We start from the raw sequence: 23797 nt of genomic DNA, 5'->3' as shown, positions 1-23797 counted from the left end.
CCCAAGTCACATAAGCATTTGTCAAATGACACTTTTCCAATGGTACAAGGAATAGTGAAGCTTCCAGGATCTTTAAGCTTCGGAGGTAACTTCGGTTGCAGCATAGCACTGCATTCCTTCGTAATAGCAACTGTCTCTAAGTCATCAAGATTCACTTTTCGAGAGAGAATACCTTTTATAAACTTCGCATAACTAGGCATCTGTTCAAGAGCTTCAGTGAAAGGTATATTGATGTGAAGTTTCTTGAACACCTCGAGAAACTTCTCAAACCGCTTATCCAACTTTTTCTTGTGCAGCCTTTTAGGAATAGGAGGTGGAGGATAGATCTGTTTCTCCCCTATATTACCCTCAGGAGGAGTGTGTTCCACATTAGTCTTCCTTGGTTCCACTTCTGCTTCCTTCTGCACTTCTTCTTCAGCTACATCTTCTCCTTCTGAAACTTGAGATTTTTTTAGGATTTGCAACCTTCCCAGACCTTACTTTAATTGCCTTAACCTGCTCCTTAGCCTCCTTCTTTCTTGGAACTTCAGTGTCCCTAGGGAGTGTACCAGGTTGACGATTTAGCAAGGCATTGGAAATTTTCCTAATTTGATTCTCCAAGGTCTTGATAGAAACCGCTTGGCTCTTGTACATGAGCCTCGACTCCTCCAATTCAGATTTTTCATTAGATTATTACAGCTGGAGTTATTATCTTGGTGCATATTGTGGTTGCTGAAAACCAGGAGGGTTGTATTGCTATGCTGCATACTGCTGATAAGGCTGTTGAACCGCATTTTGAGTATTGCTCCAGCTGAAGTTAGGATGATTACGGTTGTTGGGATATTAGGTGGTTGGAACAGGCTGAGCTGATTCACTAGAAATAGCACACTGCTTTGTCTCATGGGCACCAACACAAAGCTCACAGACACTGGTGATCTGATTAACTCCATAATTAGCCAAAGAATCCACCTTCATCGTCAAAGCCTTAAGCTGGGCAGCTATAGCACTAGCTGTATCCACTTCAAGAATTCCTGCTACCTTTCCCTGAGGTAGTCTCTGAGTTGGGTTCTAGTATTCATTGGCAGCCATCAACTCAATCAATTCATAAGCTTCATCATAGCTTTTAGCCCATAAGGCTCCTCCTGATGCTGCATCAAATATGGGTCTATAAGTAGCACCCAATCTAATATAAAAGTAGTTAATGATCATCCAGTCATGCATCCCATGGTGAGGAAACTTTCTAAGCATCTCTTTGAATCAATCCCAAGCCTCATATAAAGATTCTCTAGATTGCTGAGCAAATTGAGTAAGTGCATTTCTGATTGCAGCAGTCTTTGTCATAGGAAAAAAATTAGTTAGGAACTTTTGAGAAAGATCCTCCCATTTAATGATAGACCCTGGTGGTAGAGAATATAACCAGCACTTAGCTTTATCACACAGAGAAAATGGGAATAACTTCAACTTAATAGCATCTTCAAAAACTCCATTGAACTTGAAAGTGTCGCATATCTCGATGAAATCTCTCATGTGCATATTGGGGTCTTCTGTCAGAGAACCCCCAAACTGAACTGAGTTTTGTATCATCTGAATCGTGCTAGACTTGATCTCAAAGGTATTAGCTGAGATGGCTGGTCGGACAATGCTAGACTGAATATCATTAATCTTCGGGTGAGAGTAATCCATCAAAGCTTTCGTATTCGCCTCTGGTTCACCTATTGTAATAAGAGCTTCTTCTTCAACTTTCTCCTCGATAAAAACTTCTTCCAAATCTTCCTTAGCTACTACAATTTCTTCCTCAGCTTGATCTAGTGTTCTCTTACGAGACCGAGAACACATATGCATACACGCTCGTTAGAATACCTGAAACACGACAAGGAAATAAGTAAGTAATAATGTCCGAGTTAATGAACTTTAACCGACCATTGATAATAAACACATAAACTAAAAATTACCACCGAGTCCCCGGCAGCGGCGCCAAAAATTTGTTAGGACGAAAACACACGCTAATATTCATGCAAGTATACGCGATCGTAAGTAATATAGAATTATTTCTAGTTCATTCCCACAGAGACTGGTTTAGGTTAATTTCAATCAATGCACTTATGCAACAATGGTATGGTTATTATTCAATGCTAAAACGAATAAAAAATTGAGATTGTTTATAACTACGATTAACTAAGAGATTATACTAAAGAACATTAACGAAGAGATTAAAAGGGATTATTTAACTATATGAACAAACATGGGATTCTAACTTCATTACTACTTTATTTAATAGCCTATTTGTTCTCAACCTTAGCATGCAAAGATAATGACACTAATCAGACAACACGAAACTAGTAAACGCCAACTTTCATTGTACGAATAACTTAGTACCGGACATCCACAAAAGAGATAGAAGCTAAATAGACACCAATTATATTGAGACCCTATATGTCTATAGAATTTGACAACATAATGGTTTAACGCACAAGTTATCTATCATGATTACTGTTATTCCCTAACAATACAACAAAAATTACAGAAGGGGGTGGAATGTAATTTTGGCTACTTTTTGAGATTTCAAACTTGTTCCAACTTAATATATATAACAGTGTTTGATTTTCAATAGTGCAGAATGAAAGAGTAATAGAAATCAAAACACTAAGTAATAAAACACAGGCTTTAAACTTTATGGTGGATTTGAAAGTATCCACCAGATATATATATATATATATATATATATATATATATATATATATATATATATATATCAGATAAGAACTCTGTTGAAGCTTTGAATAGCTCACAACTGCTTTACAAGCTGAACAAACAAAACTATAGAGAAATTCTTACAAAATACAGCTTGATATGTTTCTCTGAAAAATAAGCTTGCTTAGTTAAATGTTCTACTTGCTACACTTGGTTTATATATCACTAAGTTACATGACAGTAATACAAGATAATAAAATAAAACTATATCTAGTCTAACTTCATGCTGCTTCATTACTCTATTCCAGCATATTTGAATATCTTCACATTAGCATGGAAATGGTAAAGTTTCTTTGTTCTCAAAATCCTGCTTAACAGGCTGCCACATTCCTTTTGCAAACACCCGATGCATGTGACTGTGTTGTCACTATCAACAGCTATTTTGAATATGATCATCCGTCGCGAGTAAGTTGAACATCTGTCGGGAAAATGTTGATCATCCGTCGGGAGCCTTGTAGATCATCCGTCGGGAGTCTATCTGTCACTTGACTCTATTTCACTTATACAGAATTACAAGACATCTCATATTTACTATTAGTCAACCTATTCTGCATATCAATCTAGTAGTCAACATGACTTAGAGAACCCTACACAATCTACTAGACTAATACATGTTATTTGCAAAAATGTGCTCCATTACTTATTTATTACATAAGCTACACTCTCGATGGATGTCAAATTATCATCCGTCGGGACTATAAAGTTCATCCATCGGGACTATATTAGATCATCCGTCGAGAGCTACAAATTTCATTAAGTCAAATCCACTAAGGTGTTTTGTTTAACTTATCATCAAGTTCACAACATATTTCTAACAATCTCCCCCAATTTATGTCTACTGGGATTGTAGCCATAAATTAAGATAAACTTGATGATAAAAAAATACCCTAAATATACTGATTAAAAGATAGTAGATAAAACTGACAAGTTCTACAAGTTTATTAAAAATTGAACAAACCAAAGTATACAAAGAGTTCTCACAACCATTATCAAGGTGCTCCTCTAGTCTGAGCAGATGATTTCTACTTCCTTGATTTCCTGGATTTCTTCCCAAGCTTCCTGTCATTCTTTTCTATTTGATTCTGAAGTTTTCTATGGAATTCAAGTTCATCAGCTTCAGATAGATCCAGCTTTTCTTGCATTTCCAATAGAGTCTCATTGCTAGAGATACTCAATTGGTCATCCAGCTTGAAGAATCTTCTAACACCCTTGTTGTCCATGAATTCCATCAGCCTCAAATCCACTCTTCTTCCTGTGAAGGGAATTTTTAGAGTTCTTGGAAGTGCATTCTTAGCTTTATCACTCCTTAGATCTTCTATCTTCTTTGAGACCAATTTCCTTGCAGTTATATTGAAACCAAAGTTTTTCTTGAAGGATGAGAATACTTTTATCAGTACAGATTGGCTTTCTTGAAGAATCCTGTGAAGTGGCCATGTGATTTCTTTCCCTCCCTTGTACTTAAACAACAGTCTTTCAGGAAGATGTCTATAAGCATAAATCCCTCTTACTTCATCCAATTCATCCAAGTAGAGGTTATATCTAAAAAATCCTTAATGGCACAGATATATAAAAGATATCCCTTGTTGACTGTAGGTTGAGATTTGGTTAGGGTCTTGGTTATGAGAGTCACAGGCTTGACCTTATTGATTGCTCTTATCTTTATTTTCTTTGGCTTGTTGAAGATAAGTAAATTGAATTCAGGAATTTGTAAACTTTCCCAGTCTATGCCTCATCCTTAGGAATTATAGGTTCACCATGAAAATTCTTTGCGGGATCTACCTTGAATTCCTCTTGTACCACTGAGGGCTTGGATGTTTGAGTTGAAGTTGTAGACTGTTTGGGAATGTAGTCTTCCATTTCCTCATCACTGAAGTCCAATTTCCTTTTGGAATGTAGTTTGTATCTGAATTTTCTTTTCTGTGGAGGTTCATTTTGTATTTGCTGATCCTGAGCTTCAATAATCACGGGTGGTTTTTCAGAAATCTTAGTTGTAGTCTTCACAACTTGAAGTTTGGCCAAGATAACAGCTTGCTTCTTCTGTTGTTTCAGCTTTTTAGCATTTAAGGCAACATGCTTCTTTTCTTGCTTGATCCTTTCTTTTTCTTCCTTCTTAGTTTCTACAAACTGAGGGTGTCCAGCCACCACACAGATTTCCTTACCATTCCTGTAGATCTTGGAAATTCTCTTCTTTTGTACTAAATCAGATGGATCTTTGTAAAATACTATGGACCTTGCCAACAGTTTCTTTTCATCTGGTTTTGGAGTCTCAAATATGAGATCCAAGGGATTCTTTTCTGATGACTTTGGATAGTTCCTTTTTGGCTTCAAAATCAGATTGACTTTTGGATATTTGATGCATGAAGTTTGCCCTTTTTCCAAGCTACCTAGACTCATTTCATTCACTGAGATTGCTTGACTTGAGAATGGTGATGAAAAGTCTTGTCTGGTTTCTGTAGTTAACCAAATTTATTCTGAATATCTGCATCAATCTTCTTCCATTTTACATCTAGTTCCTTCTCAACATCTGTAACATCAAGCATCTTGGGATTTGTCTTTGAATCAAGTTTAGCAGCTACTATTTGGATCAGATCAATGCTGTCCAATACTGGTGGCTTTGGAAAAGTAATTTCTGGAACTATTACTTGACTGATTTGAACATTGATCACATGCTCCCCCTCACTGGTTGGCTCTCCTTGATTAACTGGGATGTTTGGATCTTTCTCCCCCTTTTTGTTATCATCAAGTAGAGTGGAGGTGGAAGTTTGTGCAGCCACCAGCTTTTGTAGCAACTGAGTTTGTTGTGCTTGATGAAGATGAATAGCTATTAGAGAGGCTTTTACTACTCTCAGTCTTGTGTCCAATGAATCCATTTTACTTGCAAGATTAGAATTCTTCCTCAATTGTCTGTTGATGTCAAGTACTGTTGTATCTGGAAATTTAGCATCCAATCTATCAGAGACATCCTTCTTGACTTGTTCAATCTCTGTTTTGATTGAAGTGACATCTTGGTTATGTTGAAGGGCTTGGATTTGATGTAGTTGTAGAGAATTGAGGTGTTCCTGTAGAAGCTGCTTGGTGCTAGCATTGGTAATGACTTGAAGAGCATTGTATGTCTGTTGAATGATATGGAAAAGAGTTGTTTTAAAATGCTGCTTATCACACTCTTTAGAAAACACCTAAGGAGGAATGTTTAATCTAGAGCTAGGGCCTGCTTCTCCCCGTATGTCCATGAACTCTTCTCCAACACCATCCTCATCTCCAAAGAAGTCTTCAGACTCACCAGTAACATAGTCAACATCATCACCAGCTTTAGGTGGCATGGTTGCGATGTCATCCTTTGCTCTTTGTATTGATTTAGTTGTATGCACCAAGTTAAGCATCTTTTCTGCATTCTCATTGCCCTATCCAGCCAAAAGTTGATATTCTGGAACAGGATGAGTAAATGTCTCAGCATCCAGAGAGATGGAATCTATGACAGCTTGATCATGCTGAAATAGTTTCTCTCTGTCTGTATCATTGACATTCATTGACTCACTAACAATGATATCCATCTTTATTTCTCATGTACCTGCATTTCTCTCATTTTCTCTATGTTCTTTAATCAAGGGCTCCCCTTGGCTCACCACCCTCACACCCTCACCTTCACCTTCTAAGGTGGAACTCCTCTCACTCTCTTTTTTCGGGCTAGAAGAAATAGCCTGCATGAGTTCACTCATTTCCTCTCCTTTTGACTAGGAGCAACCCAGCTTCTCACTCATTTCACTCCCTTCCCTCAGTCCTAAGAGTGATTGTACAACTACTATCTCATCTACACTTGTAATAATTGTTAAAATTTCAGTGTGTGTAGAGAGTACCGACGAATGAGGAACATCCATCGGGATAGTAGTTAGGCTAGCTGACGGATGACTGTTGTTAGGCACATCCATCTAGATACAATCACTAATCGACGGATGAACAATATCCATCAGAATAGAAGAAATGAATGAGTTTGGAGTGGATACTATTGTAGACTATGTGCAGATTGATGAAAATTTGGGCACAGATGTCTCAATAGTTCCTGAAAGAATTGGCAAGTGAGCCAACAAATCATCCAAAAGATGATGCTCACTTGCACTAGATTTTGGCTTCCCCAACAGAGTTAAAGAAGGGGAATCATGAATTTATGTGTTGATCATATCCACATCCAGAGAATATGTGGGAGAGTTTGGTGTTTGTGGTGCTTCTATTACTAAAGATTTTGGATTTGACTCCATATTTATTGGAGCCACATCAAATTGACTTTGAGATGGTACAATGACTGATTATTTAGTTTCAGTTTGCACTGTGTGTGTTCCATGTTCATCCCCAATGGTTTTAGATCTCTTCTTTCTGGCATAAGTTTGGGGTGAGCTTATGCTCCTTCCCCTCTTGGCATGTGCTTCTGGTTGGGAGCTTGTTTCAATAATGACATCCTTTTGGGCGGATGAAACTAGAAGTGAGGCTAGGTTTAGGTACACTTGCCTCTCCATCTTTATCCTTGGGGTTTCTTTGATGTTCACCCCGTCCCCACCTATCTCAGTACCCTTCACACTCCCCTGTTTAGTTTTGGTAGATTTTGCAACTGGTTTCTTTTGAGAGGAACGAGACGGGGTTTTCTTTGTTTTAGATTTTAAAGTTTTTAGTTTCGGTATCTTGGGTAGGCATATGTTGGGTCATTGACACAGATGACATAGTTATACTCAAAGGCAAAGAAATTTGTGAGGTTGGAATAGTAGAGAAAGTGGTGCTTACCTCACTTACCTGAGGGCCCTCCATGATTGGAAAATAAACCAAGGGCACCTCCTTGTGGTGATCAGCTCTATTCAAGTCTGAAATTACCCTTCTTTCTTGAACCAAACAATCTAATTTGTTGGTTGGGTTCTCAATTACAAGATCTTCATAGATATGGTTAGCAGTAATCATAAGGAATCTTGCATAATAGATATGTTTAGATCTCTTATTAACCTCTCCTAACTTATATCCTAACTCAAACATAACAGCATCACTGAAATTGAAGTACTTATCAGTAAGAAGCATGTAAAGCATGTTAAGCATAATAGTATTGACAGAATCAAAGTTAATTATCTTACCAGAAAACACTTTGGTAACTACATCACACTAGAAACTCCATTCTTTCCAAAGACCTAGCCTCCTAATCTCACTTAATTTTGTAGTAGGAAGTGCATAGAACATGGAGTTAAGCAAATTAACTATATCAACATCTATGTGTGGTATAGTAGTGGTGTTATCCGGAATTTTAAAGCAAGCTTTGATAATGTCACAGTTAATGCAGTGTTCCTTACCTTTGATGGAGAGAGTGATGGTTTTGTCATTGGCCTGATAAACAGCACTTGTCCACATCTCCTCCACAACTTCGTAGTAGATTGTGGGTGATTCCAGCATAGCATAATTAAGCTTGCATCCCTTCATAAAATCCATCATTTTTTGATAATCTCCAGATGCTGGAATCCCTTTGTTTACAAGTGCCACAAAATTGTTCTTCTCATAGATAAATTATGACTGAGACATGATTTTGACTACTCGTGCCATTGTTAGAGTAAGATATTTTGCAGAAAGAGAGAGGGTTTTGCATTGAAGAAAAATAGAGTAGTTAATTACAGTAGAGAAAGATAAAAGAAAAGAATGAAAATGAATTTAGCTTTTATACTATCTCAGAAATAAATTGTCAAAGGTAATAAAGTAAAATAAAGTAACCAATCAAAATTGCCTAAAATAGCCGTTTAAAATAAGATAAACTGTCAAAATTCTGTCAATTATCTGTCGTGATATACTTACAGACTATAAGTATATCCGATGGATAATGTTCAGTACTTTTAATGGCTAGGATGTAGGCAATTCGACGGATGAGGATAAAATAATTATCCGTCGGGTATAAAATAATCCAGAAAAGTAATTGATCTTTATTAAGATATTCTATTTCGACGGATGATCAAACTCGATGGACAATGAGCATCCATCGAGATGTAAATTTTGACTTAGCCAAAATTTCATCTAAAACTGGAAAAATCAATTAAGTTTTTGGTCGCATCACAGCTTGCAAAATTATCAGAAATAATTTAAGAATAATTAAGCATACCTAACTAATTTACCAACCTAGAAAAGGTGGATTCATCAAGTGGCTTGGTAAAGATATCTGCAAGCTGCTTTTCACTCGGAACAAAATGAAGTTCAATAGTACCATTTATCACATGTTCCCTAATGAAGTGGTACTTGATGTCTATGTGCTTTGTTCTTGAATGAAGTACTGGATTTTCAGTGATGGCAATTGCACTTGTGTTATCACAGAAAATGGGAATTCTGTCCACTTGTAGACCATAGTCCAAAAATTGGTTTTTCATCCACAAAATATGTGCACAGTTACTCCCAACAACAATATATTCAGCTTCAGCTGTAGAGGTAGAAACTGAATTTTGCTTTTTACTGAACCAGGACACAAGCTTGTTTCCTAAAAATTGACAGGTTCCTGTTGTACTTTTTCTATCAATTTTACAACCTGCATAATCTGCATCTGAATAACCAGTTAGATCAAAACCAGAATCTCTAGGGTACCAAATGCCAAGTTTTGGTGCTCCCTTAATCAAAACCAGAATCTCTAGGGTACCAAATGCCAAGTTTTGGTGCTTCCTTAAGATATCTGAATTTTGCTTTTTACAGAACCAGGACACAAGCTTGTTTCCTAGAAATTGACAGGTTCCTGTTGTACTTTTTCTATCAATTTTACAACCTACATAATCTGTATCTGAATAACCAGTTAGATCAAAACCAGAATCTCTAGGGTACCAAATGCCAAGTTTTGGTGCTCCCTTAAGATATCTGGAAATTCTCTTAATAGCTACTAGGTGAGATTCTCTAGGATCAGCCTGAAACCTAGCACAAAGACAAGTAGTAAACATTATATCTGGCCTACTAGTTGTTAAGTACAGAAGTAAGTCAACCATGCCTCTATAGCTTGAAATATCACAGACTTTTCAGTAGTGTTTAATTCAAGCTTAGTTGCAGTTACCATGGGAGTTTTTGCAGATGTACTATCCGTTAGATCAAACTTCTTTAAAAGATCAAAAATGTATTTGGTTTGACTAATGAATATTCAATTACCAACTTGCTTAACTTGTAAACTAAGAAAGTAAGTTAGTTCTCCCATCATGCTCATTTCGTACTTACTTTGCATCAGTTTGGCAAACTTTTTGCAAAGATTTTCATCTGTAGAGCCAAATATAATATCATCTACATATATTTTAACAAGTTTACTAGAGCCATTAACATTTCTAAAGAATAAAGTTTTATCAATAGTACCTCTTGTGAAGTGATTTTCTAAGATGGACTTTGATAGAGTGTCATACCAAGCTCTAGGTGCTTGCTTCAATCCATAAAGTGCTTTCAAAAGATAGTAGACATATTCTGGAAAATTTGGATCTTCAAAATGAGGAGGCTGACTAACATAGACTTCCCCCTCCAAATCTCCATTCAAAAAGGCACTTTTTACATCCATTTAATAGACTTTGAAATTGGCATGGGCTGCATAGGCTAGGAAAATTCTGATGGCTTCAAGTCTTACAATAGGAGCAAAAGTTTCATCGAAATCTATTCCTTGTTGTTGACAGTAGCCCTTATCAACCAATCTAGCTTTGTTCCTGACAACTATGCCATTTTCATCCATCTTGTTTCTGAATACCCACTTGGTATCAATTGGATTCTTTCCCTTAGTCTTGGGTACCAGCTTCCATACCTTGTTCCTTTCAAATTGGTTTATCTCTTTCTGCATAGCTAAAACCCAATCAGGATCCAACGGAGCTTCTTCTACATTCTTTGGTTCTTCCTTAGAGAGAAGCTGTTATACAGACATTCTTCTTGAGTTGTTTTCCTTGTTTGAACTCTAGAAGATGCATCAATAATAATGAGTTCAAAAGGGTAATCTCTAGTCCATTTTCTCTGTTGTGGTAGATTAGCTCTTGATGAAGAACCCTCATGTTTTTCTTGACGTGTGACTGAGTTTTGATTAAAAGAAACTCCCCCTGAGTTTGTGGATCTTTGACTTAAAGATGGGGTTCTTTTTGTAAGTGATCTGTTTTGACTCTCAGCTTCTCTTATTATTCCGATGGATGATACACTTTGTATCTCGACGGATGAAGCTGATTGTCTACCGATGGATGAAGCATTATGTAACTCAATGGATGGTGAGTTATGTGCTTCATTAGGTGTAGATTTGTCTTTGTTGTCCTTCGAAACAGTTTCTTGATCACTTTTATCATCACTGTCATCACTAACCATCTCAAAATTGTCGAATTTGAGGCTCTCATGGAAATCTCCATCTTGCAGTCCTTCAATATTTTTATCATCAAACACAACATGTACTGATTCCATAACAATGTTGGTACTTAGATTGTAGACTCTATATGCTTTTCCAACAGCATATCCAACAAAGATTGCTTCATCTGCTTTGGCAGCAAACTTTCCATGTTGATCAATTTGATTTCTTGGAAGGTAGCATTTACAGCCAAAGATATGTAAGAAATTTAGAGTTAGTTTCCTATTCTTGAACAATTGGTAGGGTGTCATAGATTTTTCTTGATTAACCAAAGAGATATTCTGAGTGTAGCATGCAGTATTCACAGCTTCAGCCCAGAAGTATGTAGGTAACTTTGATTCTTCAAGCATTGTCCTTGTAGCTTCAATAAGAGATCTGTTTTTCCTTTCCACCACTCCATTTTGTTGTGGAGTTCTAGCTGCAGAAAACTCATGCATAATTTTCATTCTCTTCACAAAATGATCTTATCACAGAGTTCTTGAACTCAGTTCCATTGTAACTCCTGATTCTTCTTACTTTAAAGTCCGGATGATTATTGACTTGCCTTATGTGATTTATGATGATTTCACTAGCTTCATCTTTTGCCTTTAAAAAATATGTCCAAGAGAACTTTGAGAAATCATCTACAATTACTAGGCAATATCTTTTTCTTGAGATGGACAACACATTGACTGGTCCAAACAAATCCATGTGCAACAGTTGCAAAGGTTCTTCAATTGTAGAATCAAGCTTCGTTCTAAATGATGCTTTAATCTGCTTTCCTTTCTAGAAGGCATCACACAATCTATCCTTAGTAAACTCCACTTGAGGGATACCTCTGACCAACTCTTTCTTGACTAGCTCATTCATGGTCTTGAAGTTTAGATAGGACAGCTTCTTGTGCCATAGCCAACTTTGGTCTTGACTTGCTTTACTAAGAAGACGAGTTACTGAGTCTGTATTTGATGAGTTAAAATCAGCTAGGTACACATTCCCTTTTCTCACTCCAGTGAGAACCACTTTGTTGCTCTTTTTATTGGTCACAACATAGGCTTCTGAATTGAAAGTAACTAAATTCCCCTTATCACAAAGCTCGCTGATACTCAACAAATTATGCTTGAGTCCATCCACTAAGGCAACCTCTTCAATGATGACATTATCCTTTGAAATCAAGCCATATCCCACAGTATAACCCTTGCTGTCATCTCCAAAAGTAATATTTAGGCCAGCTCTTTCCTTGAACTTAGTGAGCAGGGTAGAATCTCCAATCAAATGCCTTGAGCAACCACTATCTAGATACCAAAGATTCTTTCTATTTCCCTGCACACATCAAAAGCAAATCAAGTTGATTTTGGTACCCAAGTTTCCTCGGGTCATGCCTTGTTAGCCTTTTTCTTTGGTTTCGTAGGTTTGATTTCATTTGACTTGGGGATCTCAGATTCATCCTTAGTCATTTAAGTTGGACCTTTGAATCCTGTCATTGAAACAGAATTATCATGCACATTTTGGTTTACATGAAAAGGCATGCTATTTGCAAACATGTTATTCCAGTAAGGCATGCTAAATGGCATTTGTGGTATACTAAATGCAGCATAATAAAGATTAGGTGCAAATGGCATATTAGCAAATTGTGCATTCATATTCTGAGCAGGCATATCATTTATAGGCATTGCAGGCATGGCAGTCATGTTGGGAAAATAAGAAGGTGTAGTAATGGGAGTAGGCATAACAATTTTGTAATTAACAGACAAGTGATTAACACTACCACATTTAACACAGATTTTTCTTGGAGCATATTTATCAGGTGTGTAGTTATGTTTGTTAATCCCTACCTTCCCATTTCTATTGTTTTTCCTTTTAGCTTCTGTTTTAACCTAAATCTTTTCAAGTCTGTCATTCAATTTCTTGATAGACATATGACCAACATTAACTTTTTTTTTCTTTGCTAACTTGATTCTCCTGGAATAAAGTTTTTAGATACTGATCCATATTTCTCATTCAATTTAACTAACTTAGCTTTGCTAACTGGTTTACTCACAGTCGACAGATGTGGCTCCTTGTCTCTCGATGGATAATATTTTTGATTATCCGACGGATTATCCATCGAGTCCACATTTGTAAAGAGTCCTTCAACCAGATTGGAGTCAAGCTTCTCTTTGTTCTTTTTCCAGGCTGCATCACAAAAGGATTCTATACCTTGAACTTTAGTAATTTGAGTATGAACATCTCTAGATGATTTTCATGCTTTAATTACTTCTTGTTCTCTCTCAAGCTGTTTCCTTAAAATATCTTCTTTCTTCAAGGACTCAGTTAATTCATCCTTAGTAGTTTTACACTCAATTCTCAATTTTTCAAATTCAATAAATTGAGACTCTAGCACATTATTCCTCTCACTTAAAAATAGATTATTTTCTTTAATTTTAGCATTTTCCTTAGTGAGAGACTTAAGTGTAACACGCGGGTGATATAATTCTATATACATGTCATTTATTGCATCATTACACTCAGTTTTAGATAAATGTGCTAAGTTAGTGGTGATTACCTGATTGCTTGAAGAACCGGTCTCTGTTTCATCTGATTTGGCCATTAGGGCTAGATTGACATAGCTTGTTTCTTCATCTTCAGCCAATCCATCAGCAGCCCAGTCATTCTCCTGTGTGATGAAAGCCCTTTCCTTTTATTTGAGAAACTCAAAGTATTTCTGTTTATAATCAACAGGCTCAAACTTCTTTTTGCTAGAATCAAAATTTCTACACTCACTAGCAAAGTGACCTTCCAAGCCACATTTGAAACACTTGAATTTTGACTTATCAACCATGTTCGTATTTGGCTTGGATGCTCCAAAATTCTTCTTGAAGTTGAGCTTGTCAAATCTCCTGGATAATAATTCTAGATGCTCATCAATATCATCCATGTCATCTTGGCTCAACTGATCTTCATCTCAGCTACCAGCCATTTACCCTTACTTTCACAGACCTTTGATGTAGATTCAACAGCTTTCACCTTTATTTCTGTCTCTTTCTCTAACTCAGCAAGCAGTGCTATAGATCCTCCTTTCTTCCTTCCTTTCTCCATCCTTTCATCTTGCTCTATTTCAAGCTCATAGGTTTTCAGGATGCCATATAGTCTCTATAAGGTGAACTCCTTGTAATCCTGAGAATTTCTCAATGAGACTGTCATTGGCTTCCATGCAGCTTCAGAGCATTTAGTAGTTTTTGAAAACTACTAAATATATCAGTGAGTGACTCACTTTCTTCACAGTGGAAATGCTCATTTGCTGAATCAGGAGCTGCATCTTCTTCTCCATCACTTGCTCAGTACCATCACAAATAATCTGTATTGTGTCCCAAACCTCTTTAAATGTTTTACAGTTAATGATGTTGTCAAACATATCACCATCAACACCATTAAACAATATGTTCATGGCCTTCTTATCTTTCCTGACTTGCTTAATATCAAGATCTGACCATTCATGCCTAGGTTTTGGAACAGATGGTTCATTGCCAGTTGCAGCTCTCATAGGTACATGAGGACCTCTCTCTATGCAGTCCACATAGGCCTCATCTTGGGAAAGAAGATGTAGGTGCATCTTCACCTTCCAGTGGTGATAGTTGTCTTTGTCTAGAAATGGAATTTTAACTCCAGCATCCTTCTTGTTCATCTTGTTGTTTGTTGTGATCTTTATACTCTTTGTTCTTCAAGAGCTTTCTCTGATACCAATTGTTATTCCCTAACAATACAACAAGAATTACAGAAGGGGGTTGAATGTAATTCTGGCTACTTTTTGAGATTTTAAACTTGTTCCATCTTAATATATATAACATTGTTTGATTTGCAATAGTGCGGAATGAAAGAGTAATAGAAATCAAAACACTAAGTAATAAAACACAGGCTTTAAAACTTTCTGGTGGATTGGAAAGTATCCACCAGATATATATATATATAAGATTGAGAACTCTGTGAAGCTTTGAATAGCTCAAAGCTGCTTTACAAGTTGAACAAACAAAACTACAGAGAAATTCTTACAGAATACAACTTGATATGTTTCTCTGAAAAATAAGCTTGCTTAGTTAAATGTTCTACTTGCTACACTTGGTTTATATATCACCAAGTTACATGACAGTAAGACAAGATAATAAAACAAAACTATATCTAGTCCAACTCCATGTTGCTTCATTACTCTATTCCAGCATCTTTGAATATCTTCACATTAGCATGGAAATGGAAAAACTTCTTTGTTCTCAAAATCCTGCTCAACAGGCTGCCATATTCCTTTTGCAAACACCCGACGCATGTGACTACGTTGTCACTACCAACAACTATTTTGATTATAGCCATCCATCGAGAGTAAGTTGAACATCCGTCGGGAATATGTTGATCATCCTTTGGGAGCCTTGTAGATCATCCGTCGGGAGTCTATCTATCCCTTGACTCTATTTCACTTATACAGAATTACAAGACATCTCATATTTATAATTAGTCAACCTATTCTGCATATCAATCTAGTAGTCAACATGACTTAAAGAACCCTACACAATCTACTAGACTAATATATGTTGTTTGCAGAAATGTGGTACATTACTTATTTGTTACATAAACTACACTCTCGATGGATGTCAAATTGTTATCCATCGGGATTATAAAGTTCATCCGTCGGGACTATATCAGATCATCCGTCGAGAGCTACAAATTTCACTAAATCAAATCTACTAAGGTGTTTTGTTTAACTTATCATCAAGTTCACAACATATTTCTAACAATTACATAGGGAAAGTAAGATGGTTAAAATTACCTACGAATCATGCATATCAATTACATGATCCTATGCTCGCATGGCAAGTTCAAAACCCCTATATTCACTTTCACTTCAATAGAGATTAAACGCTATCTTATAAGTTCGTGATGCTCATAAGATGAATAAGCACAACCAATACTAGGATACCATACAATCACCACGCACTAAGGCATCGAAACAAATTAACTAAAGAAATTCATAAGTAAATCCGCTAGAAACACACGATAATGATTAGCCCATAATCGGACTCATCAACAATGTAGGTTTCAATGAAAACATGGTATAATAAATGTAGTATTTATACTGAATAAATAATAAACCAAGTACGGTAAACAAGAGTATAGGTTCAACAAATAAGAAAACTAGCATCCAAGATTACAACTTAAAACAAAGAATCACAAGAATAAACTAAATCCTCTTATCCTTGATTGAATTGTGCTATACGGTCTTCTTATGCCTTCTCCTTAAGCTCTGTTACGTTTTTTTTTTAAAATGATCATTAGTTATTAATATATAGCAGTCCAATTAATCCAGGAGTCCAGGAAACAAGAATTATAGTAGAATCAGGATTTTATTATCCGGACACGGCGCGGCCGCGCGCTTCATCAGCGCGGGCGTGATGTCCTTCTGAACTTCGGCGGGGCCGCGCGCTACTATGGCGCGACCGCGCTGATCTTCTGGAGAATCTGAAATTGCCTTCTTTATTTTGCTGGTTTGAGTTGGCCTTTGCACGCGTAATCTTCTTGACACATTCCTAACACCATTTTAGCATCAAAACAATGCTAAATCCCCTGGATCCCTGTTATATGCCTGAAATGCCAAAACACTACAAAAACACATCAAATACACAAATAACTCGAGTACAAAAAATCAATTCAAGCCTTTATAGAGCATTCTAAGTGGACATAAATGCCACTTAACAAGTTGCACTGGATAGCAGTTTAGAACTCATTTTAATTGAGTCTCTTGATAATGTAATATACATAAACATTATCAACTGTGATCCTGCTAAACAGATTTGGGAGAAAATTGAGCAACTGTGTGAGAGGATAGTTTAGTTAAATCTAACCAAATGAGGATATTGGTGTCACAATATGAGGGTTTCATGGCTAGACCTAAAGAAGGAATTACTTATCTTTTTGAAAGATTTAACAAATTGATTAATGACTTGGAACTTCATGATACATATTATGAAGCTAAGGAGGTTAACCTAAAATTTTTACTTACCCTTTCTGACCATCCTGAACAGAAGATATCTGCTATTAGAGAAGGAAGAGACTTAAGTAGAATAACATTGTTGGTTCTATATTAGATTTTGAAAACATATGAGCTTGAGATGTTGCATAAAGTTATTAAAGGTAAACCAAGGACATGTGGTTGATGGATCTAGTGCCTTGATGATCAATGACATTACAACGCTTGAAGATGAACAAAAAGCAAAAACTCCAGTCACTCATGCTGTTGAGAAAAAGAACAAGGAGACCCAAAAATAAGTCATATTAGAGCTAGAAGAGGATGAATATTACACCCTTGGTGAACTAGATGAGATGGATCGATCAATGGCTTACCTTGCTAGAAAATTTTCTAACATTAGGCTCAAAAAGCCAAAGTGCTTGAAGAGCAAGGGACAAACCTCAAACAGCAACAACTGGAAAAGAAAAACTCAGTAAAACTCAGCTGGAAAAGGTGGCTACAAAACTGGATCTGTTGACAGATCAAAAATCAGGTGCTACAATTGTGCTGAGTTGGGGCACTTTGTAACTGAGTGTAGGAAGCGAAAGAAAGTTAAGAAGGAAAAAGCCTAATTGGAGTTGGAAGCAAATTATGAAGCTCTCTTGAGAAAATAACAGGGAAAGGCATGCATAGTTAAGGCGAGAGTTGGGATGACATTGATGAAGATGATGATAATAAAGAATTTAGAAATTATGTACTCAAGGCTTTAGAGAAAGGAGAATAATCCATATCAAAATCAGAGGTACCAACTCTAACCATAATTAATTTAAATACAATCCAATATAAAGAAAATATGGAAAAGATGAGTGTAGAGATGTTTTAAATCCACATAAGCATGGTGGCAGCTCTCGAGGAACTTAGTAGACTGTCAAAAATCAATGAGAAGCTTGAGATTGAAAAGCAAGAGTTGGAGTTGCAGCTTGTTGGGATTAAAATAGTCAAGCAAGAAAATGAATATCTGAAAAACAAGCTCAAGTGTGCAAGTGAAATTGAAGTGCTGGGGGAAAAATTGGAAAAGAATGAAGTAAAATTGAAGTCCTTTAAAAATGCATCTCAATTGGTTGGACAATACCATCTGAAAACAATCCATGTGCTAATATAACTATTGGTTTGGACTATGATGCCTTGAACAGAAATAAGAAAAATTGTTACAACCGGCATTTTGTGTAATATTATTTGTGAACTTTGTATAATATTAGAGCCGAATGTAAATATACTTAATGATTGTACATTGTGTGAATGAAAATTTCTGCACTATAAATTGCTTTATGTAGAAAATGATTTTTCAAAGCAAACGTTTATTTATTTCCCTTATTTTTGATTTATAAGGAATATTCTAAACCTAGGAAATTTTTTTCTTTTAAAAGTTATTTCATTCACAAATTTCAAAAGTGATCTTATAAAATTTCTAAAAATCTAAGTTATTTTATGGTATAAATTTTATAAATTTTGAACTTGTAATTTATTTTATTTAAATAAATCTTTAAAAATTTATTTGTTATAATTAAAAAATTAAATGAAAACCCTTGCATGCAAATCACTCTTTCATTCTATTAAAGGGCAAATGAGACCTTTCCAACCCCACTAACTCACTTGTTGTCAACCAAATTACAACATTAACCTTGCATGCAAAATGGCCTAACTTTAGCTAGAGGGTATTCTTGTACATTCTCATTTCCACTCATTTCTTTTAGTCAATCAAAGGCATAAAACCAAAAACAAAATATGAGAAATCATTTTCACTCACTCCACACTCCAACTCACCTCTCTTTTTCTCTCCTCCCCCTCCCTCTCCTTGCTCTCGGCCGAGAACCCCCTCCCCCACTCCCTTCCATTTTTCCATCCCATTTCTCATCTTTCTAGTGTAATTCTTCCACCTACATTTATTTTATATACTTCCCAAGAGTTTTGTGATTTGGGAGATTAAGTTTCATGGTTGCATGTGTAGCTTTTGTGTGATCTCCAAAGAGAAACTCTTGATTCTTGTAAATTCAAGAGCTCTCTATGAGATACATTTTATATATATTTTAACTAAGTATTTTATGGACAAACCATGCTTTAAAAACCTTTGAATGCTACTGAAATTTCACTATATAATCATGTTTAGCCATGCATGCTAGTTTTGAGACGTTAATATGATGATCAACCATGTTATGTATGCTACTCTTCTCGAAATCATGTTTTCATGTTTAAAAATCTATAAATTCGAATTATTTGTACTTGAAATAGATTGTTTCCATGATATATTTCTTAATAATAGTTAAAAGAAGATATGTTTCATGATTATTAAGGTTGAGTAATAGGTACAAGTCGAATTTACAAGAATTTAAACTCTATGTTTTAGCCGAAATCTTGTTAAGTGTTTTCCATGAGTTGCATGTTATATTTTTATTTGCATGTTGGTGTTCTAGGGCATGGATGATCTCCACTCCTCTTGAGGCACTATTTTAGGATGTTGATGCACTAGGTTTGCTTTGATAAAGGTTGGATGTTTGGTTAGTAAGTGGGAGTCAAGGTGGAAAGGGATTAGTTATTGTTTGCATTTTTCCAGATTTGATGCACTAGTTTATGGGGAAGTTTTGAATGAGCATTTGTTATGCACTTTGAGGTCCAAGCCACCAGAAGCTAGCACTGGGAGTATATAATAGGTTTTAGGTGTTTTTTGGAGGTTTGTAAGACGTTTGGTTAGGTGCACGAGTGGAATCACAAAATCTGTCCAGCAGGGGACAGTTTTGTTGTAACTTAGAAATTGGAAGTTTTGACCATGTCATAGGTAGGCCCTCATTAGGACCTGTTGGGACTTAGTTAGAGGGAGTGTCAGAGGAGTTTTTCCAGCCATAGTTCATAGGATTTGAGTTAGAATAATGTGCCACAAGTTAGTTCAAGTCAGGACCTTTTCTGCCCAGAAAAACAGGGGAACCATAGACTTTAAGCTTAGGCCTAGGGAGGCCCAAGTTATACCCTTGAGCCACATCAGGTTTAGGAGTTGCGTTATGATCATTAGAGTCTATTGTAGAAGTTTTGGAGGTAAACTTGTAGTGTAAGAGTGTCTAATGCACTCAAGAAACCATAGATGTCATTCTGAAATTTACCTTAGTAAGCACCTTCACTTACCACATAGTTTTAGAGCATTTATGAGTGAGGCCTAGGTTGACCACTATAGTTGCAAGATAGAATAAAGCCAGTAGAGTGAAAGGCCCAAGTGAAGGTCAATAGTTTTTGGATAGTTTAGTAAAGGCATATCGAGTTAGGAGGCCAAAATTCGGAGACTTTGTCTAGTTCAGCGATCAAGTGACTTAAGTTATGGAACGAGATCATCCAAGCCTAGTGTTGCAATATGGTGTGTGTGTGATATTGTTTGGTATTTAAAATATGGTATGTGAGTATATGTGGCTATGTGTACTATTATATTTATAAGGTGATTATAAATTGCGTGCATACAGGCCTAAGTGCTTTTTGTGTTTAATTTCGGGTTGTAAATAGGTTGCGTTGGTGAGAATATATTATAATGAGGTTATTATTAATTGTGTAGGATCTCGAGACGAGGGTAAACTTGCCATAAAGGTCGAGTAGAGCTTCCAGTTGCTCCTACTTTCCGGTCCAGTCCAGTTGAGCCTTCTCAAGGCAAGTGATTCAACCTACTTTTTAGTTTACACTGCGAATGTGTGATAACTAGTTCTTATATATATGATGCGAGTATCCTGATTTATCTTGTTATACCCGGACCAAGTGATTCTCAAATCTATCTTCGTATCATATAGAAATGCCATGAATCCTCAAGTACTTATTGCAAGTAGATCAAAAATCATACAATGCTAGTACACCAAAGTAATTGGGATGCCAGGATAAAATTGAGAATGGTTATAATACTTGATTGATCTTTTTGATTAACATGCTATTGATTACTGAGAAATCTTGATTTTGCACCCTGATGCTTGATTTAACTCTTTTAAGAACCCCGATAGAAACTTTATCTTGATACCAAAAAGCCAGATATTCTTTAAAGTCGTTCACGATTGTTTGATAACCCTATCCTTACCCTAAAACTTGACATCCTGATATACCTTGAGCTAATGATTACTTTCTTTATATCTTATCATCTCTATCATACTTGTAACCAGTAATTCTTATCTTCTTGATGTTCTAATACCTATACCTTGTCTAAAACCATTGCTTTAAGCCTAGTTTGGCATTACTCTTTCATATTATCCAATAACCCTACTAAATCTCCTTGTCAAAATTCTTGTAAATTTAGTGAACATAATTCGAGTGTTTCAAGTCAATCTACAATCCCTTGATAAAGATGTTTACTGTTTAAGAAATTTTATTATCAATCGGCATCAGTTTTTAAAATGATTAAAATTTGGATTTTCAGTCCCAAAGGGGGATAAATGTTTTCTTTAAATAGTGGATCTGGACTGAGACGCAAGTCCTTTCCACACTAATATTGTAGGCTTAAAAGTTGCCTAGGGATCCCATTAGTGTTTTAGAACCCAGCGAGGTTCGGGATTACTTCGCGGATGATCACCGGCTGTAATCTATAGCGTCATAAAATGGTTTTTGATTAAGATATGATTTTGAAAATGTTTTAATACAAGCAAATGATGCCATCACCCAAAAGTTCATCTCTTGTTCTTATTAGTTATATCTTCACATTATCATTCTTTAATATATATCTCGATTTATGTTTAGTATCATATTGTTTAGCACTTGTTGAGCATTCGGCTCACTACTTGCTTTAACCTTGATATTACAGCTAGCAGCTATGGTTAGATTCGAGCAGACAACACGTAAGACTTGTGATGCCGATGCGTATATCCGAGCTCAGGTAGAATAAGAGATAGTTTTGTGTGAGGACTCGATATTAAAACCAGTTGTAATAGTTAGTAGTGTTGGGCTGTTCCAAACCCTAAACTGTAAGATCTTTGATTCAGTTGTATTTACTTTCTTTTAAATATTGTAATAGTTATATATTAAGTAAATTTATTATTAATACTCCTCTTATATATCTATGTATGGTTTGTCAGCAAAGGGCGCACTCCTCGTCATCCTCTGGGTCGGACGACACTATTGCTTTCTCCGTGTATGCTGAGTTGAGGCGCGAGTTTGACATGCTTCAGGGCAAGTACAACCGACTGACAGACCGATTGAAGAACGTGTATCCGGACAGCCGAAACTATGAAGGGAAGCCTAAGGAGCAGATGACTGCGAGACTTGAGACTTTGGTTCAGTACGTCAACACTAAGCTTGGGGAAACACCATCACACCGAGACCGTACCAGTCAGTATATCATCTAGATGGTGGCGGATGAGCTCCAAAGCATTGTGAAGACGCTTCGAGAGGAGAAGACTACCAAGCCCCGTTCCGATAGAGTGGAGCCTTAGTTCTTTACATTATCTACCTTTCATGTTGTTGTATTATCGGACTTTGTAGAATTCCCAGTTGTTTCCTTTAAATAAGCATGTTATTCCTAGATACAGACTTTATCCTAATCTTGTTGAATTGTGACCTTTAAATTTCAATTATTATGCACTATCATTCCATTTGCTTTCAACTGTTATCTTACGCCTTTATATGCATCACCATATTTGATTAATTTGAAACTTGACCTCATATGTAAATAAGAATACCATACGACACCCTCGAATTATTTCATTAGTCATACCTGTTTTGACGTAACTCTTATTTCAGGATCATGCCACCCAAAAAGAAGAACCCAATAACCACATCTACCACATATCCAAATATTCTTCGATTACTGGAAACCTTACAACAGCAAACAAATGCTATAGCTCAACAACAACTAACTCTTCAGCAATGATTTGAAAACCAAGATAACCGTGAACCACACCAACCACCTGATCATTCTAAGTGGACATAAATGCCACTTAACAAGTTGCACTGGATAGCAGTTTAGAACTCATTTTAATTGAGTCTCTTGATAATGTAATATACATAAACATTATCAACTGTGATCCTGCTAAACAGATTTGGGAGAAAATTGAGCAACTGTGTGAGAGGATAGTTTAGTTAAATCTAACCAAAAGAGGATATTGGTGTCACAATATGAGGGTTTCATGGCTAGACCTAAAGAAGGAATTACTTATCTTTTTGAAAGATTTAATAAATTGATTAATGACTTGGAACTTCATGATACATATTATGAAGCTAAGGAGGTTAACCTAAAATTTTTACTTACCCTTTCTGACCATCCTGAACAGAAGATATCTGCTATTAGAGAAGGAAGAGACTTAAGTAGAATAACATTGTTGGTTCTATATTAGATTTTGAAAACATATGAGCTTGAGATGTTGCATAAAGTTATTAAAGGTAAACCAAGGACATGTGGTTGATGGATCTAGTGCCTTGATGATCAATGACATTACAACGCTTGAAGATGAACAAAAAGCAAAAACTCCAGTCACTCATGCTGTTGAGAAAAAGAACAAGGAGACCAAAAAATAAGTCATATTAGAGCTAGAAGAGGATGAATATTACACCCTTGGTGAACTAGATGAGATGGATCGATCAATGGCTTACTTTGCTAGAAAATTTTCTAACATTAGGCTCAAAAAGCCAAAGTGCTTGAAGAGCAAGGGACAAACCTCAAACAGCAACAACTGGAAAAGAAAAACTCAGTAAAACTCAGCTGGAAAAGGTGGCTACAAAACTGGATCTGTTGACAGATCAAAAATCAGGTGCTACAATTGTGCTGA

General features: G+C 36.2%; 1 non-coding gene across 1 annotated transcript; it reads left to right on the top strand.

The window, feature by feature from the left end:
• The first annotated feature begins 1198 nt into the window (after positions 1 to 1198).
• LOC141723183 (small nucleolar RNA R71) lies at positions 1199 to 1305 on the top strand. Its single transcript, XR_012576171.1, has one exon. It is a non-coding gene; the product is annotated as a small nucleolar RNA R71 (small nucleolar RNA).
• The last annotated feature ends 22492 nt before the right edge of the window (positions 1306 to 23797 follow it).

The sequence above is a fragment of the Apium graveolens genome, chromosome 4, assembly GCF_009905375.1.
Source record: "Apium graveolens cultivar Ventura chromosome 4, ASM990537v1, whole genome shotgun sequence".
Classification (NCBI taxonomy): Eukaryota; Viridiplantae; Streptophyta; class Magnoliopsida; order Apiales; family Apiaceae; genus Apium; species Apium graveolens.
This window is presented reverse-complemented; position numbering and strand designations above follow the sequence as displayed.